This window comes from Schistocerca piceifrons, chromosome X (assembly GCF_021461385.2).
Source record: "Schistocerca piceifrons isolate TAMUIC-IGC-003096 chromosome X, iqSchPice1.1, whole genome shotgun sequence".
NCBI classification, from domain to species: Eukaryota; Metazoa; Arthropoda; class Insecta; order Orthoptera; family Acrididae; genus Schistocerca; species Schistocerca piceifrons.
Window position 1 is genome coordinate 255,994,738 of NC_060149.1, and position 8,008 is coordinate 256,002,745.

Here is an 8,008-nt window from a genome sequence, read left to right on the forward strand (position 1 = left end):
AAATACGTATAAACTGAGAGAAAATACACCGAAATGCGGGGAAATTGAGGATGTAATTGTGTGTCTTCTGGTTTGCGCAGAAGAATTCTTGTACTTGGGAACGAGTATGTGACAGCAAGAGGAGTACGACAAAATGTTGTCGTGGGAGCGTTACGAACCAGGGAAACCATCATTTTCTTCGTCAAGGCAGCATTCCACTGTATGTCTTTGAGGTAATAGTGATACACATGAGTTGACTGCTGTCTCTGGTGCTTTCCAGGAAAAACAGAGAACTATCTGCCTTTAAACTTACTTGCATTTGCGTTAAAGGATGACAGAGAGTGGATGGAGCGGTCAGTTGAGATGGAGTTGTAACAAGGTATGATTTAATGGTAGACTGATGATGGATACTAGAGAGAGAGGGGGGTAGATGTTGCGGCGGGTCACTTGACCATTTTTTTCTGATGCTCTGTCAGGATGCATCAGTTGTGTGACATAGCTTGCACTCGACTCATATACAACCGCGTGTTCCGTATGGGTCTTAGAGCAGTGTCTACTTGCGATCATTAACAGTAAACCTCTCGGTCATCAGAGGACTTCCATCTCATGTGTGATGAAATGTGACACATTCCTCTAAACGGATGAAGATTTATGCAATGTGCTTCATTCTCCTGTTGCATCTTGGATATAAAATCAAGACTTCATTTTCATAATTAAGATGATTCTAAGTTAGAGATAGGTGTTTGTGAGGCATTGCAATCCCCGTGTATACATTTGCTTGACAGATGTCCTGTTTACAGGGTTAGTGGCGGCATGATGTGTAATTTCACATGTCAGACGCTGCTGCTATGCATTTACCTGTTCCCCTGTAAGGCGTATTCTCCATTACTAATGATCATTTCATATAGGACTGATGCAGGCATAGTATAATTTCTGAACCATGATCGCATGTGAACAGTGGACGCTATAGTTCTCTGGGAAGCTATTTGTGCAAGTCGTTTTTTCATTTTACAGTTTGTTACCATAGCTTATCGTAGAGAAACCGACAAGAAAGATGTATGTCATGCACTGGAAATATATTTCTTACATTGGAATATTAACAACATTACATTCCATATGACTAATAGGTCGGAAACTGGAGCGGTGTAACATTATATCCTGTTTTAAGTGCGGAACCTTGTAGCCTTAGGAGTGCATGTGTTTATTTTCGCTCTTACTAATTCCGTCCAGGTACTGATCCCAAACGCTAGAACAATACTTTAGAGTTGATAGCGCGGTTGATTTACGTAAAAATGCTTCTAACTCCATCCGTCTGAAGCTCCAACATGCACAAAAACCAGTCTTGTTCTTCTTAACCGTCTACTATTACATCACAACACTTTCACATCTGTTACTATACACCAATAAGGGGTGCTAACCTCCTCGACATGGACGCATCTGGAGAAATCTTGTGTACTTGGATGGGCGAGGACTCGGCTAGCTCCATTCATTCAGGAGACGTGGAATGTAGCGGTCTACTTCTGGTCAGCTGCAGATTAAATTGGTAATGGTGCTGCAGGGTGGGGTGGTCAAAGACAGTGTGGAGGGTCTTTCAGTCTCTCATTTTATTCTAAGACTGCGAGAATGCTCTGTAACTCCCATCCGCATAGAGATAGATCTTAAATTATGTAATATGCTCGAGATGCTAGAAATATATAGAGCGCTGTCTGGTATACTTTGATGATGTATGTGTTCGAGAATTAACAATGAATGGACATACTGCACAGTCATCTATCTACATTTGCAATGATACTCGCAAAGTAGAGAAGGGGCGATTTAGCTATGACGGAAATTGGGAAACATGCCGTCGCATCATTGGTCGGTGCTGAAATTACTGTAAAATTGCTAAAATTGTTTGCACTATCAATTGTGATGCTTTTTATGACAGTACATCGATGGTGTCTTTTCCATCCCATCTGTCCACTGGTACGCTGTAGGTTACCACATAATGATTGACTGACATCGCTTGTTTGAGATGGAGAAAGAGTTTTGGTGGAGGGGCAACACCTTCTGGGGATGGCTAGCACCAAAACAGTGATCGTGTACATGTCTGCAATATGAGGAATCAGTCGAAACAGAACGCAGAGGCATCCGCTATTGCGTCACTGTGACAAATGAGTTTAAATGTAGAGGTCGTCAATCACCTCCGGACAGCAGTTTGGAAACTCTCCACAACGCCGCCAAACTCTCCCAGTTTTCTTATGTTGTAACTGTCTTTTATTTAAAATCATCCAGTGTGTGGAGTAAGTTATAGTAGCAGCAGTAACAACATGACTTAAACTGTGCAACATCTAGTTTTCTGTGAGAGGCAATGGATCAGAACGTGTTAATGTCAGTTTAGAACCTGACATAGACCTTGAAGTCACGGCGGAAAAAACCAAAATGTATGGCAGTGTACAAAGCGTGTTACAGCAGAAAAAAAGTTCAATCAACGACACAGGGTCACAGAGAAGGTCTCTTACGACTTACAGTATAGTTTGTGGGATACGGTCATTCTCCTATAGTACAGGCGATGCAAGTTTACACTGGTCCGTGCAATGGATCAATATCTGTATATTTCATGGGATCACCACATGTGCTCGATGCCAGCACGCAGACGGTATTTGTTTTCGTTATATGGGAGGAGAGAGATGTAAAAATCTTGTCGAGTTCTCTATCAGAATAAGTTAGTGGAGCTTTTATAGTTTGTAATTTTTCTCTGTTGGATGGTACAGAATAATGATGATAGTATGTTGGAGTGATAGACGTAAATGGGCCCTGAGGGACGCGGATCTGCTTCAGACTGTAGTACTTGTATGTAGTTTGGTGACACACCACAATGCAGTAGCAAAATCAATGTCCTTCTCCCAGTTCACAAACTGTCATTTATACTATCTCATGTTGCAGGAGCGAGCTTCGTTTGGCGCTGGCCTTACACATCCTACACACTTGGCGGAACTACGACAACATTTTCCCATTTCCATCGAATGATCAAAACACTGTCCTGTCGCAGTAACTCTGCTTAGTCTGTTTCTACATGGCTTGCAGAAGGTGGTAGATACAGTTCTCTCCGACTTCAACTCAGTTCTGGCTTAAATTGGAATGATCACATGTGCAAAGCTGCAGAAATAGCAGCAGTTGCAAGAGGCATAGGGACTATCTAAGATTTTACTGTAGCTGATAGGTTCGAAAAAGGTGACTCGTTTCGAGATGTGAGAGTGCGAAAAATTACGATTCAATAGTATCTGTAATCATTAAAGGACTTCTCCATAGAATCTGACGCAGGTATGCAGTATACTGGAAAGACTTGATTCCAAATCCCAGACAGCATTTCTACTGGAGAGCATAACACCGGAGATTTGAAAAGCTAGTGTACATTACTTACAACTTCAATCAATACATCAGCTACCGTTTGTGATCCTTCTCAATAAACCATCGCCCATAACTCACAGGATTATCGCCGAAACTTTGACGTGGCATCGAGACAGAATGCGCTACAAATACTGGAGAAATATCTAGCGGCGGTATGAGGGAGTTGCAAATACCAGTTTCATGCCACCTTCCTTAGCCAAATCACTTTCTAAATTCAGTAATTTTATTACGAGGTTGCACCGTCGCCGACGTGTAACCGCACTGTTGGTCTGATAAGACACGCTCTGGCGATCAGCATCATTATTCAGTGTTACGGTATATGTCTGGAAAAACCACTTCATTCGGAGGTAATGCCATGCCTCGATTTATAAAGCCGGTATAGCTTTTAACATGGATACTTGTGTGCACCTGTAGAACCAAGCCTCGTGTGACAGTAACATACAGTATGAAACTTCCTGGCAGAGTAAAACTGTGTGCCGGGCCGAGACTCGAACTCGGGACCTTTGCCTTTCGCGGGCAAGTGCTCTACCAATTGAGCTACCGAAGCACGACTCACGCCCCGTCCTCACAGCTTTACTTTTGCCAGTACCTTGTCTCCTACCTTCCAAACTTTACAGAAGCTCTCCTGCGAACATTGCAGAACTAGCACTCCTGAAAGAAAGGATATTGGCTTAGCCACAGCCTTGGGGATTGTTTCCAGAATGAGATTTTCGCTCTGCAGTGGAGTGTGCGCTGATATGGCTAAGCCATGTCTCCGCAATATCCTTTCTTTCAGGAGTGCTAGTTCTGCAAGATTCGCAGGTGAGCTTCTGTAAAGTTTGGAAGGTAGGAGACGAGGTACTGGCAGAAGTAAAGCTGAGAGGACGGGGCGTGAGTCGTGCTTGGGTAGCTCAGTTGGTAGAGCACTTGCCCGCGAAAGGCAAAGGTCCCGAGTTCGAGTCTCGGCCCAGCACACAGTTTTAGTCTGCCAGGAAGTTTCATATCAGCGCACACACCGCTGCAGAGTGAAAATCTCATTCTGCGATCGTGTTTTTAACATCTGGCGGTTTGTAAGACGATTACACCTCTTTTTCTAAGACTCAGTGGTACCTCTATGAGACATGTCCACCGATCGCTGATTTTCGGTCAGTATTATTTCGTACTGCCAGCAATCAGTCATTGGCGAAGTATTATATTCAGGGGATGCGTGATAGGTTCGCCTTGAGCATCAGGCTTATATAGTATTTTTTTGTGTTCTGACATGTGCAAAGCAAATGACTATGTCCAGTCGTAAGGAAGGTATGGATGTCACGTGGAATACTGTGATAGCAAAGGGAAGAGTATGTCAAGTCATAAGAATGGTACAGATATTTCTATTTCCAGAGCCACAACCGTCAGCAGGGTGTTTCAGATAACTCGCTCATTGTCGAATGTCGTTCAATTGAGACCACAATCGTAACATTTAATTGTAAATATAGCGATCAAATATGTATGTGGCCGGTTTCGTAGGACAATTCTGTCTAGGGATGCGTGGCGCGCCGGCTGTGGCCTGTGGTGGGACTGATTCACGTTTCCCGCTAACGGCAGGAGCCATTCGAATGGGAAGGCCTGTTGGGATGCAGAAATGTAGCTGACTTAACCGTGTCGTCCTGTAGACGGCCGAATAGCGAACTAATACTTTGTATTTGTTATGTTTACAGCACGCTCCACCTCACTAAAGTTTCGCGTTTCTAAAGAAATAATTTCCAATCTATATCTTCAGAATTGTACTGTGCGAGTGATACTGCTATGCAAGCGATATTGCTAAGTGCTTGATATCGAGAATTATCTCGTAAATGGTAGATATTCTGGCAAACCATGTGAAAATACACTCCTGGAAATGGAAAAAAGAACACATTGACACCGGTGTGTCAGACCCACCATACTTGCTCCGGACACTGCGAGAGGGCTGTACAAGCAATGATCACACGCACGGCGCAGCGGACACACCAGGAACCGCGGTGTTGGCCGTCGAATGGCGCTAGCTGCGCAGCATTTGTGCACCGCCGCCGTCAGTGTCAGCCAGTTTGCCGTGGCATACGGAGCTCCATCGCAGTCTTTAACACTGGTAGCATGCCGCGACAGCGTGGACGTGAACCGTATGTGCAGTTGACGGACTTTGAGCGAGGGCGTATAGTGGGCATGCGGGAGGCCGGGTGGACGTACCGCCGAATTGCTCAACACGTGGGGCGTGAGGTCTCCACAGTACATCGATGTTGTCGCCAGTGGTCGGCGGAAGGTGCACGTGCCCGTCGACCTGGGACCGGACCGCAGCGACGCACGGATGCACGCCAAGACCGTAGGATCCTACGCAGTGCCGTAGGGGACCGCACCGCCACTTCCCAGCAAATTAGGGACACTGTTGCTCCTGGGGTATCGGCGAGGACCATTCGCAACCGTCTCCATGAAGCTGGGCTACGGGTCCGCACACCGTTAGGCCGTCTTCCGCTCACGCCCCAACATCGTGCAGCCCGCCTCCAGTGGTGTCGCGACAGGCGTGAATGGAGGGACGAATGGAGACGTGTCGTCTTCAGCGATGAGAGTCGCTTCTGCCTTGGTGCCAATGATGGTCGTATGCGTGTTTGGCGCCGTGCAGGTGAGCGCCACAATCAGGACTGCATACGACCGAGGCACACAGGGCCAACACCCGGCATCATGGTGTGGGGAGCGATCTCCTACACTGGCCGTACACCACTGGTGATCGTCGAGGGGACACTGAATAGTGCACGGTACATCCAAACCGTCATCGAACCCATCGTTCTACCATTCCTAGACCGGCAAGGGAACTTGCTGTTCCAACAGGACAATGCACGTCCGCATGTATCCCGTGCCACCCTTCGTGCTCTAGGAGGTGTAAGTCAACTACCCTGGCCAGCAAGATCTCCGGATCTGTCCCCCATTGAGCATGTTTGGGACTGGATGAAGGGTCGTCTCACGCGGTCTGCACGTCCAGCACGAACGCTGGTCCAACTGAGGCGCCAGGTGGAAATGGCATGGCAGGCCGTTCCACAGGACTACATCCAGCATCTCTACAATCGTCTCCATGGGAGAATAGCAGCCTGCATTGCTGCGAAAGGTGGATATTCACTGTACTAGTGCCGACATTGTGCATGCTCTGTTGCCTGTGTCTATGTGCCTGTGGTTCTGTCAGTGTGATCATGTGATGTATCTGACCCAAGGAATGTGTCAATAAAGTTTCCCCTTCCTGGGACAATGAATTCACGGTGTTCTTATTTCAATTTCCAGGAGTGTACATATGTTTCTGTAATGCTAGATTCTGGAGAGGGGTGCAGAAAGCAAGCAAGCAGGTTGGGGCCGGAAACAGTAACACCTTTGTGCCAAGGGGAAACAAGCCCGACTTTATACAACAGTTCTGAGAGTGATTTCGGTGCCCTGAGCGCGCTCTGGTCACGCATCAGGAGCAGATGACTTGTGACCGTCGGCTGCGATGGATGATCGCCCGACCTCGCGGGAAATATCTAGTGCTGCAAGGGGTATACCTACAGTGTATGTGCTTATACTGGCTGTCTTTACGGTATATATACGAGTGTCGGGCGGTCGATAGCTATATGCATGATGCAAAAGGGGCGAGTTCATATAGCACACGATACGAATTGTATGTTTTCTACATCGACACGGTACATGGTCATATATTTTGCCGGGTTGGAGATCAAATATTCAAGCTTCCGTCCTCAGAGGCAGAGTAGTGTAATTGAGGAAGAGTCTTTCTGTATTTGACGATCTGTAGGTCACTTTTGCAGGATTTAACTGTCAGTGAAATACGGCGACTTGTAAAAAATAGTTTTGCCACTGAATATCTCATCTGCAGAAAGAAAAAGGCGGACAGTGCTTCCACACTGGTAGCATCAGTAATTTGGTGGGTTAATTCATGAAGTGCTGATCAGAATGCTCCATTCATTCGCAAGACATCCTTTGTGTTGGGACATAGGAGCCTCTACATAGCGGTGAGAACGTTTGCATTTCGGAGGTGTTTGTTGAAATCAGGACTTAACGATGAACGGGGTGCCACGTTAGGACCATCAGGAGGAATGCAGTCAGCGTTATTCTGGGCTATTTTCGTAAACAGATTCTGTTAGGAGAAGAATTTCCATCAGACAAGCTGAGATATCACGAAAGCTCCTACAAAAGCGAAGGTTAACATTTTCTGCAGCACTTTACCAATTCTGAGAATGGTCTGATAAGTAATGGACGGGCTGTCCCGTTAGGATCATGAGGAAGAATGCAGTCGGTGTTATTCTGGGCTATTTTCGTGAACAGTTCTGTTAGGACCAGAATTTCCATCCAGACAAAGTTCCTACAAAAGCGATCGTTAACTATTTCTGCAACACTTTACTATTTCTGAGTGGTAGACGTCGTTCTTATTTGGTTCAAATGGCTCTGAGTACTATGGGACTTAACATCTGTGGTCATCAGTCCCCTAGAACTTAGAACTACTTAAACCTGACTAACCTAAGGACATCACACACATCCATGCCCGAGGCAGGATTCGAACCTGCGACCATAGCGGTCACATGGTTCCAGACTGAAGCGCCTAGAACCGCATGGCCACACCGGCCGGCTCGTTCTTATTTACATAGATCAGTATTACATTGAGAACCTC

The 8,008-nt window shown here is 46.2% G+C and overlaps 1 non-coding gene across 1 annotated transcript; it reads left to right on the forward strand.

The window, feature by feature from the left end:
* The first annotated feature begins 4,247 nt into the window (after positions 1 to 4,247).
* Trnas-cga lies at positions 4,248 to 4,322 on the forward strand. The gene has a single exon. It is a non-coding gene; the product is annotated as a tRNA-Ser (tRNA).
* Positions 4,323 to 8,008: the final 3,686 nt, after the last annotated feature.